This window comes from Aotus nancymaae, unplaced genomic scaffold (genome assembly GCF_030222135.1).
Source record: "Aotus nancymaae isolate 86718 unplaced genomic scaffold, 86718_ANA_hifiasm-v0.15.2.pri h1tg000010l, whole genome shotgun sequence".
NCBI lineage: Eukaryota > Metazoa > Chordata > Mammalia > Primates > Aotidae > Aotus > Aotus nancymaae.
This window is the reverse complement of record NW_026988421.1, coordinates 48451063-48463363: the sequence shown is the minus strand read 5'-3', so window position 1 is coordinate 48463363 and position 12301 is coordinate 48451063. Positions and strand designations below refer to the sequence as shown.

The 12301-nt window shown below is 34.3% G+C and overlaps 1 protein-coding gene across 1 annotated transcript in view; it reads left to right on the top strand.

The window, feature by feature from the left end:
* Positions 1 to 12301, top strand: part of ZWINT (ZW10 interacting kinetochore protein) — a 250475-nt gene that overhangs the window by 222920 nt on the left and 15254 nt on the right. Inside the window, exon 11 of the transcript XR_010341792.1 lies at positions 10114 to 10181. The gene's annotated coding sequence lies outside the window, so the exon portion shown is untranslated. The remainder of the gene's footprint in view (positions 1 to 10113; positions 10182 to 12301) is intronic.

Sequence of the window (12301 nt, the reverse complement as noted above, 5' to 3'; positions counted from 1 at the left end):
TCCTTTGCCCACTTTTTAATGGAATTTTTAGAAACTATTGAATTATTTTTGCTCTTCATATGTCCTGGGTATTCTTTCCTTGTTATATGGATACATTGCAATTATGTTCTCCAATTCTATAGGTTGCATCTTCACTCTGTTGGTTGTGGCCCTTGCTGTGCTCCTACATTTTCGCTTGATACAGTCTGATCTGTGTTTTTGTTTTTGATGCCTGTGCTTCCAAGGTCTTACCCAAATAATATTTGCCTAGACTAATAGCCTGAAGCATTTCCTCTATGTTTTATTCTTGTAGTTTTATTGTTTTGGGTTTTACATTTAATATTTTAATCTATTTTGAGTTGATTTTTATATGGTAAAAGATAGGAGTCCAGTTTCATTCTGTTGTATGTGAATATCCAGCTTTCCAGCCCCATTTATTCAAGATAGTTTACTTTCTCCAATGTATGTTTTTGGTGCCTTTGTTGAAAGTGAGTTCGTTATGAAAATATAAATTTACTTCTGAATTATCTATTATCTTCCATTGGTATATGTACCTATTTTTATTACAGCACCTTGCTATTTGGGATAGCTTTGTAGTATATTTTGACGTGAGGTAGTATGGAGTCTCTAGCATTGTTGTTGCTGCTTTTGTTTTTGTTTTGTTTATTTTTGCTCAGCATTGTTTTGGCTATGCCGGGTCCTTTTTGATTTATTAATAAATTTTTTGATTGTTTTTCCTATTTCTGTAAAGAATGACATTTTTATTCTGGTGGGAATTCCACTGAGTCTGAAGATCCTTTTGGGTATCAAGTTGTCTAGTTTTTAAAAAGACAAAAGGATGGAAAAATGTGATGATGCCCTGATTAGAGCTAAACAAAATACAATTTTATTGTTTATACATTTAATAAAAATTGGAGAAATGTAATGTACATTTTTTAAAAGCCGTTTAGTTTTTTAAAAATTATTGAGTGGAAAAAATATATCTGTAGATATTTTATTTGCTTTTAGTAAGCTGTTTCTCATAAAGGAAAAAGTCAATGTACAAAAGCAAGGTTTATACAAATTAACAAATACATAAAGGATAAATGGATTACTCACAAATGACTTAAACTGAAAACTACCCAGTTATTGATTAAATAAGTATACTAGATTTTCTAAATCTGAGCCCATATTAGCTTTGTTAGTCCATATCCTTATTACTTGCAGTCAATCCTTCTAGATAAACAAATGCAGTTTTACACCTTTAGGTTCTACTTACTATTCTCCTAGATTTGAATTCTCCATCTCTACCTGTTGAAATACTATCTAACCTACAAGATCTAGCTCAAACATCTCTTTCATGACTATTTCTTAATCCTCTGAGTCTGACACAATTGCTCTTGTCTTTGCATCTTAATAGTACTATTTTTTTTTTATCACAGGTAATTACATGATCTTTGATGTTACCACTATTAGGTAGCAAAATCCCTTAGAGCAGAAGCTATGTGTGACTTCTTATTGAGTTTCACTCCACAGCTAGAAAAATTCCTAACACATTACAGATGTTCCATAAAATGTTTGTTGAACTGACTGTGAAATTGTTAAGTTCTCCTTCCACCTTGATCATAGCACAGCTTGTAGAAGCATGCTGGTGATGATAAATTGATTTCTGGCAGGTTTTTAATGTTAAATTGTCACAGGTGAAAAGATGGCTAAAAAGAGCATTCATGTGATTATTCAAATCTATCAACAGAGTAAATAGACAATCTACGGAATGGGTGAATATATTTGCAAGCTATGCATTTAACAAAGGTCTGATATTTAGACTCTACAAGGAACTTAAATTAACAAGCAGAAAACAAACAACTCTGTTACAAAGTGGGCAAACTACGTGAACAAATACTTTTCAGAAGATGTATACCGGCCAACAAACATTAAAGATACTCAGCATCACTAATCATTAGAAAGACGCAAATTAAAACCACAATGAGATACTATCTCACACCAGTCAGAATGGCTATGATTAAAAAGTCAAAAAATAACAGATGTTGGCCAAGTTACAGAGAAAAGGAAACACATATTGCAGGTGAGAATGTAAATTAGTTCAGCCATGTGAAAAACAATGTGATGATTTTTCAAAGAACTTAGAACAGAACTACCATTAAACCCAGTAATCTCATCATTGAATATACCTAAAGGAGTATAAACCGTTGTACCATAAGGACACACGAATGTGTATATTCATTGCAGCACTATTCACAATAGTAAAGACAAAGAATCAACCTAAATGCCCACCAACAGTAGAGTGAGTAAAGAAAATGTGGTACATATACACCATGGAATACTATGCAACCTTAAGAAAGAATGAGCAATATGGGTGGATCTGGAGACCATTATTCTAAGGGAACTAACACAGGAACAGAAAACCAAATATGACATATTCTCACTTGTAAGTGGGAGCTTGTATTAGCTCTCACATTGCTATAAAGAAATACCCGAAGCTGGATAATTTATACAGAAAAGAGGTTCAATTGGCTCACCAATCTGCAGGTTGTTCAGGAAGCATGGCTCGGGAGGCCTCAGGAAAATCATGGGAGAAGGTGAAGGGGAAACAAGCATGTCTTTATGGCTGGAGCAGGAGGAAGAGAGAGTGGGGGAGGTCCCACACACTTTTAAATAACCAGATCTACTGGGAACTATATGCCAAGACAGTACCAAAGGCGGAAATCAGCCCCATAATCCAATCACCCCCAATCAGGCACCAGCTCAAACATAGGGGATTGCAATTCGACATGAGATTTGGATGGGGACACATATCCAGACCATATCAGAGCTAAACATTGAGTACATAGGGACACAAAGAAGGAAACAATAGACACCAGAGCAGCCTTGAGGGTGAAGGCTGGGAGAAGGGTGAGGATCATCAAACCACATGTTGGGTAATGAAATTATCTGTACACCAAACCCCCTTCACACACAATTTACCTATGTAACAACTCTGCTCGTGTATCCCCAAACCTTTTAAACTTTTATTTAAACCTTTTAAATAAAAATTTTAAAAATTTATTTTAAGATATACAATTTTCAATATTAAATCAAATTAATTAATTGAGAATATACCCAAAAATTATTTTCAAACTTTATGAATAGATTAAAAGCCTAGAAATTATATTTATCCATCTCTACTATAAATAATTCTCTTCTTCACATGTACCCCAAAACCTAAAATGCAATTAAAAAAAAAAAAGAAAATAAATAAATAATTCTCTGCTTCTTTTTCTCTGACCTTGATTTCCATGTCTTATAACACACTTTTAAATTATGCTACAATGGAAATTTTCTTAAGGATGAAATTACATGTAGTACAAAAGCTTCACGAGTTGTTTATATTAAGTGCTGAGACTCCTATCCACTTTTAAAGCAGATATAGGCTGCTTTATAGGCATGGTGGCTCACACCTGTAATCACAGCACTTTGGGAGGCAGAGGTGGGTGGATCACCTGAGGTCAGGAGATCGAGACCAGCCTGGCCAACATGGTGAAACCCCATATCTACTAAAAATCCAAAAATTAGCTGGGCGTGGTGGCGCATGCCTATAGTCATAGCCACTTGGGAGGCTGAGGCAGGAAAGTTGCTTGAACCCGGGAGGCAGGGGTTGCAGTAAGCCCAGATCTTGCCACTGTACTCCAGCCTGGCTACAGAGTGAGACTCCGTCTCAAAAAGTTAAAAAAAAAAAGGCAGATATAACTTCTGTCTTCAGATCAAGGAGGAAAGACAATCACCCTAATAATAAATGTTTAGAGATTTTATTGGATTAAGGAGAAAAGGCGGGAAAAACAATTGACTAGCATGGGAATCATTCAATATAGAAATAATTCATTGCTTAAGGTGAAGATAAGCCTTGGAACAAGGAGGACAACCCAACAGGTAGAAAGTTTGGATGGGAGAAAAGGGGAAAATCTGACATCAGAAATAAAAGAGGAAAGAACTGTTAATATTAGATGAACTAAAGCAAAATAAAACTTGAGTGGTGGTAATATTAAACAAGCATCAATATAAAATGAGATCTAAAATTCAAAATTCTTTCCATTTGCTTCTTCCAAAGTCTTCCCAAAATGTTTTATGCTTTATAATATCTCTTTAGACATGGTTATGCATGTTTCTTTTTACCATATCTTCTTAGTTAAATTTGAAAAGACCAAATTATGATTAAAATATTACCATCATTGGTCGAGTGCTGTGGCTGAGGCCTATAACCTCAGCACTTTGGAAGGTTGAGGAAGCAGGTTTGCTTGAGCTCAGGAGTTGGAGACCCATCTGCTCAACATAGAAAACTCCTTCCCTACAAAAATGCAAAAATTACCCTGGGGTGGTTGTGCATGCATGCACCTATAGTTCCAGCTACTAGGGAGGATGAGATGGGAGGATCTCCTGAGCCTGGGAAGTCTAAGTTGATGTGAACTTTGCACCAACTGCACTTCAGCCTGAGTGATAAAGGAGACCATGGCTTTAAAAAAAAAAAAAAAACAGGAAAGAAAAGAATTACCTTCATTGTCAGAGGAGGGAGTAGGTTAAGAGATGTGACTAGTAATTACAACCATGTTATCCATATAAAATAAATATTACTCAATACACATTATGCGGTATAAATGTCATTTCCATATATGACATATTATCCAGATACATATTATGCCCATATTGTGTATTATGCAAAGGCAGAAGATAACAATTCATGTATAGGTAAAATATATAATAATTTATTTTAATTGGTATACCATAAGTAGGCAGCATATGGCATACTTTAAGTGTTTTCTAAAATTCTTTTAACTTGGTTTAATTCACCATTTGATACAGTGCATAGGAAGCAATGACACCATCAGAAAGCCATCCTTTAAAATGTTTAAAATTAAGGATGTCATGTAACTACAGATTTGGGGATTACAACAAAATTTAAGCTATTCAATATGTCAGTCATGATTTCCAAGAAGAAAATACTAAGAGAGCATTAATTATTTAATGTAAAGCAATGGTTATTCATCCAGAACTTTTTCTTGGTTACAATAAAGATTAACTTTCTTAATATATCAAATTCCATCTCCTATAAAAATGAACGTTTTACATGAAGTAGAAAATATACTCAGGGAATTCAGGAACATACTGATTTCAGGGAAAACAGGCTACTTCCATTTCTGATCTACAATGAATGAGACAATTAAAAGGAGTGAGAAGATGGTAATTGGAACAATAAAAAGAGTAATTTTATTGCACCTTAACATCCTTATTTTATGTAGTGGATCTTCCCTATGAGAGAAAGTCGTAATCATCTGATCTACCAATAAAATAATGATTTGCAATTGAAATACCTACTTGGCCATAAAGTCAGTTGCCTCAAATATGAATATATGGCAGTATGGTTATGTCAATTAAAATCCCCAAGGAAATATTTCAAATGTCTCGTTAAAATATACAGCCAGGGATTTCTGTATGGTTATAGTGACAGGGGATCACAAATCATTTTGTATTACCTAAAATAACGTCTTTACTGAACTAAGTTAATTGCAGTGGTGAAAGTTATGCAAAAAAGATCAATATAGTGAAAAAGAAACTACCTCAAGCAGATATTCAACCTCTATATCAGTATCTGATATCGAGATTGTGGAATTCACACACTGATAAACTCTTGTGTGTCTGTTTTTTTTTTTTTTTTTTCATATTTTTAGCAATCATCTACCATGTAAGTAGCTTTGCTACATAAGTTTGCTTGGTTTCGATGACAAAGTCTTGACTTTAAAAAAGCAGGCTGGATGCAGTGGCTCACACCTATAACAGCAATTTGGGAGGCCAAGGAAGGCAGATCACTTGAGGTCAGGAATTCTGAGACCAGCCTGGCCAACATGGCAAAACCCTATCTCTTCTAAAAATACAAAAATTAGCCAGGATTGGTGGTGCATGACTATAATCCCAGCTACTTGGGAGGCTGAAGCAGGAGAATCATTTGAACCTGGAGGTGGAGATTTCAGTGAGCCGAGATAGTGCCACTGCACTCCAGCCTGGGTGACAGAGTGAAACTCTGTCTTAAAAAAAAATAAAAGTAAAAAAGCAACCTAAAATTTATACAATACAGATAAAAGGTATGTGTATTTGTAAGAACATTAACTTTGCTGTGATAGGTTAGATATTTTTTTCCAGATTCCACATTCACGTATAAGAAATGATGTTGAGGAGAAAGCTTTCTCTGAGCAAACTTCCATAGGAAAGGCACTTTTAATAAGCAATAGAAAACCTCACAGGATAAAACAGATTTTTCATCATGTAAAGGTAGCTGAGAATAGGATAAAAATATGACAATTACTAGGAACAGTTTACTTTAGGTACCAACCATGCCCTATTATGGGTTTAAAAACTTCTCTCTTTTATATAAATTGTTATATTTTTCTTTCTTAGGTGGCTATAACATTGGATTGTCAACATTAAGTGGAATAATGTATTTTCTATACTTATGCTGGAAGTATTTGAACAAATTTATGAATGGCAAATTGGATTTCATATATGACTAAATATATTTAGTCAATTCAAAAACTAAACTATATTCTAGGTTTACTTAAGTTTTCATCATCTCATGTGCTTGGATGACAAAGACAAGGTAGACTAAGGGCAAGGTAGCTACCTCAAGGAGAGTAAAGTTTTTAAAGACAAGGTACACTGTCCTTATAAAGCATCAAACTCACTGGCAATAAGTCGTTTATAAGATAATTGATGAAAACTTACATTGCCTCCCAAATATTGTCAAACTTGTTATAATTTTGGTATGTTTTAATTGTTTAGAAATTGAACATTTTCTATGTTTCTGCAGATTTACACATTCTGTAATATTATGGGCAATACTTGATAGAATACCAGACATAAAAAACCTTGATCATTGGTTATTTAAAAGTATCTACTACAATTTCATTGACAGTTATTTTCCTAGCCAGTAGAAATTAATAACTTCTCTGAGTAACAAATCTATTACTTATATTTTGCTCTTGTTATAATTTTTTACTAATATCTAATAAATACAAAGAGAAAATCATCATATTGAGAGTGTGAGCATAAATAGTGTTGAATTTTAAGTTTTCCTCTACTCTCCAGGAAACATTAATGTTTTTAGTGAAGTTTGCTCCTTATATGAGTTTTTCATGTGTTTTTGGTCATGAGGAAACTAATAAAAATATCACCACAAAATAGAACTTTGTAGTGGGCAAAGCTATAGAGACAAGCAAAGAAAGCCAGATGGGAGATAATTACGGGGATTTGAGATGTTCTTATGAGAAAAGCTCTTAAAAATCAGATAAATTCTGAAATAATCCTATTTTAAATATTTGCTTTAAGTAATGAATATTCTAAACAAATATACTAGTGTCAGATTAACAGTTACAAAGAACAAAATTAGGATAATGTATTAGGATTTATCTATGTATTTAGTTATATGCACATACACAAATATGTTTGTGTACCCACATAAATTTATGTGCTTAAATATTTTTCTCAAGTGGTCTACACCAGTAGAATTTTTCCATATCTACACAACTTTGTTAAGTTAACAAGGGAATATGCCATAATGAAAATATATTTTTAGAGAAGGCAGATGTTTGTCTTTCATATACTTTATAAATATTAGTGTGGGAGAGAGCTATAGAGCACAGATTGATGATTCACTTTTACACAGAAAGAGGTAGAAAGGAAGAGCTGATATAAAAATCAACTATTGCAACTTGTTGCAAAGTAAACTCACAGCGTTGATTTTTTTGTAGTTTTTAGTCTCTTCCACAAACCATTTTTCCCCTAAACCATAAATTCTTACAGTGAGGAAATTGTGGAACAAAGCTTATTTTTGTGAGCAAACTTGTATAAAAGTTTGTGCTTAGTGAAATGAAACCATATTTAAATTTTTATTTTAGCTAAAATATATCCTATTTATAATAAGCCAAATTATTTTGTTACCATAAAACTGAGTAAATATTTTAATTTGGTTTTACTTGATTCAAGTTTCTAATAACTTCCCTTCATGACAAATATATTTCTTGTGTTTTGCTCCTGTCATCATGAATTTTTTACTAATATCTAATAAATATAATAGAAACTTTATTGTATTGAGAGGCAACATAAATAGTGTTGACTTTCACTTTTTCAGATTGAAATTTAGGGTATTGTAAAATATGATAAGTAATTTTGAGTTTAGGACATTGATACAAGAGCTACTAAACAGGAATTTGCTGTAATTAATTTTTCATTTTGCCCCATTTTCATTTGCCTAAGTTCAAAGTCATGTAGGAGTATATGTCAACTAAGAAAAAATATTTTCATATGTCATGTACAAAATTATGCCTATGTATTTTGGAGGGAGAGAGGGGTCAAAACATTTCTCCAGAGAGCACATAACATTTTGAAAAAGACAGTAGAATTCCCCAGCACATACCCCAAATGATCAAATAATAATGCAAGACATGTATTAAAATATTCATACCATCAATAGTACATACTGTTACAAAAACAATGATTAGCTGAGGCAGTGATTATTCTCGATAGTCTGAAAGAAAGAGATCGATACTTGTTTCAGCCTTTAAGCCTATGTTTTCTAAGACAGCAAACATGTCATTACTGATTCTTTTCTTCTTTTTGATGAGGGTAGAGAGTGTTTATATCTAAAACGTAGGGTTGACTGAATATAATGACCCGAATTTTAATCAGGACTTTGGGAATTGAACCATCATTTCAATACGGCTAAACAGAAGTCTTGAATGTGTGACAAGGTTTTTGATGAAAACTGCTACTGAGCTGAATTCGTTCTCTGTCATATATACTTGCTTCTTTAGGTCTTAGATATTTATTCTATGCATCTTTTTTTTTTTTTTTTTTGAGATCGAGTTTCGCTCGTTACCCAGGCTGGAGTTTAATGGCGCGATCTCGGCTCACCGCAACCTCCGCCTCCTGGGTTCAGGCAATTCTCCTGCCTCAGTCTCCTGAGTAGCTGGGATTACAGGCACGCGCCACCATGCCCAGCTAATTTTTGTGTTTTTAGTAGAGACGGGTTTTCACCATGTTGACCAGGATGGTCTCGATCTCTTGACCTCGTGATCCACCTGCCTCGACCTCCCAAAGTGCTAGGATTATAGGCGTGAGCCACCGCGCCCGGTCATGAATCATTTTAAAATCTTAGCTTTTCATTGCCCCCAAGAGGTTAGCATGTTTTCTTGATTAAATCTGTCTCAAATAATCTGAGAAAAACTATTCTCTGTGTAAAAACTGAAATAGTTTAATTATTAAAATAAATGAATATTCAGAGAGTCTACATATATTGGAATTGTGAGTTTAACGTTTTTTTTTACCTTGACAAAATGTTTTTAAAACACTTTGCTCCATAATGTATTAACAATTATCTAGTTGTAAGTCTGAAGAGTTGGCATTAGTAATGCAGAGAAAATAATTTTTATTTTTAAATTTTAAAACATCAACTATTTATCTCTCACTGTTTTCATCTTTACATCTATATGTAATATATAATATATACATATACATATACATATATATATATATATATGCCTTAATGGTCCACCAAGGAATGTAAAATATGAATACAGTAGGTCTGTGTTTCATTTAAAGTAGGTGAATTGATTATATTCAATTTTGTTGAAATTACATTTCAATTGATTCAAATATAATTTTAATACATTATAGCATGTTTACAAACATCATAAACAATAGAGAGAAGTCAATGGTACAAATTGGTTTGATAATAGTCATGTTACACAGTCTTACCCCCTCAAACAAAAGTAAACAGGAAGATTATTTTGTTCTGGCATGTACCCTATCATTTATATTTCTTACACAACATTTTCCAAGGCTATCTTTAGCAACTGAACCCAGTAAGGGCCAGTAGTGCCCTCTGTTGAGGAGTGCCAGAACATGGCTAGGAAATTGCATGAAGTTCAATCTCATTTCTACCATTTGAGATGCTTTCCAACTCTCTTTTGTAAAGTTGATTGAGTTCCTTGAGGAATCCCAGAAATTATCCCTATGGGTTACTTCTAGGTCCCTATCAGAGGATGGCAGCCTGATGAGTGAATCTCTTCCTCTTAGTGATGAAGTTTGTTTTTTTTTTTTCACATAAATTAGGGAGATCGGCCTATGGAATGTTGCTGACACGTTGAATTGAGGTGAATTTCACACTGACCAGACACAAGGTGAGCAAATTAATAAATACATTCTTGAAAATAATACAAAGATTATAATAGTGTAAAATAAGCTAAACAAATTACTCAGAATAAACACTGAAAGCTTTACTGCATGAAGTATATCTTCATCAAAACTTTAGGACCTCTGGCTTTCTGTTTAGTTTGGCCCATAGAAATCACATGTAGGAGATGGGAGACAAGTGGGAGAGAGAAGTCTGGATATTTACTTCCTAGCTGTCTCTTTGTAAGAAGTTGGCTACATCCTTCAATGGATTTTTACTCTACAAAAATAATCAGCTCTACAGAAATTTCTCATTTGCTCTCTCCTGGATTCTAATTACTATTTCCACTTCTATTATTTTGGGGCTAGAGGTTGCTACTGCTATAGCTGCTAGTAACTCCAGATTCTGCATGAGCAATTGTGGTTCCCCTCTACACAACTTTGAAATTGTTTTTTATAAATTACATTTGCTTCAATTTATCACGAGTGAGCTATACAATTTTGGGTTTGACACCAGATTTCTGATATCATACTTTATGTTCTTCACAATGTAATGAAAATATGGTTATCATATTTATTGGTTTACTTTATACTGGGTCTCTGCCCACTAAAATTCAAACCTCATAAGGACTTTTTCTGCCTTTTGTTAAAGAAAAGTTGCACATTGTGGAATTAAGCAGGTAAAGAAGATATTATTCAAGACTATTGTAATAAGGGAAAGAGACTGATTAATGCTTCTGGGAAAAAAGGCCATGACATGTTTTAAACACTGGATGAAGCTAGTGAAGAAGTACTGGAGGACAATAGAGGGGATGTTGGTCAGTGTGATTAGGCTGTCTGTTAGCAAATTAGCACTTACTGATGTTAGGCTTACCCTACCACTAAATGGGAGACAGAGCCCCAATCTTAATGATCCCTCCATTGTAAAATTGGCAAAAGACTTTTAAAAATACTTATATTTTGGCCAGGCACAGTGGCTCATGCCTGTAATCCCAGCACTTTGGGAGGTACAGGTGGGTGGATCACTTGAAGTCAGTAGTTTAAGACCACCCTGGCCAACATGGTGAAACCGCATGTCTACTGAAAATACCAAAATTAGCTGGGCATGGTGGCACATGCCTGTAATCCCAGCTACTTGGAGGGCTGAGGCAAGAGAATGGTTTGAACCTGGGAGGCAGAGGTTACAGTGAGCCAAGATCGTGCCATTGCACTCCAGCCCCTGGATGACAGAGTAAGACTCTATCTCAAAAAAATAAAAATATATATATTATACATATATATAAATATTTCAAAGGGGCATAGAAAGACTACATATTTGCAAGTTTTCTAAAGTAAATACTGCAAGAACAGGAACTATATTCAGGAAAGTAATCTGTCTAAAGTTAAGTCAAGCTAAGGGTAACAATAAGGCAGGACATTTTGATCGTTCATTCTTTGTTCTTTTACTAATACTTAAGGACAGTTCCTGGTATATAGCAAGCATTGAAGGTATATTTATAGAATTAATATATAATATTTAAAAACAACAATGAGGGAGGCCAAGGCGGGTGGATCACGAGGTCAAGAGATCGAGACCATCTTGGTCAACAAGGTGAAATCACATCTCTACTAAAAATACAAAAAATTAGGTGGGCATGGTGGTGCATGCCTGTAATCCCAGTGACTCGGGAGGCTGAGGCAGGAGAATTGCTTGAACCTAGGAGGCGGAGGTTGTGGTGAGCCGAGATGTCACCATTGCACTCCAGCCTGGGTAACAACAGCGAAACTCGGTCTCAAAAAAAAAAAAAAAAACAATGACAATGTGCAAGTACGCAAGTTAACTCATTGACATACAAGATGAATTGACTTCCCATTTAAAGCTTATGTCGAGATACTTCCATGTTCTTCAAGGAACCTAAATATTAAGCAACAGCCCAGTGACTTGAACTTTATAAAATTACACAGCTGGCAGCCAGGCACAGTGGCTCATGCCTATAGTCACAACACTTATAGAGGCAGAGGTGAGAGGATTGCCTGAGGACAGGAGTTTGAGAACAGCCTGGGCAATATAACAAGGTCCTGTTTCTAAAATAAATAAATAAATAAATAAATAAATAAATAAATAAATAAATAATTAGCCAGGGCACAG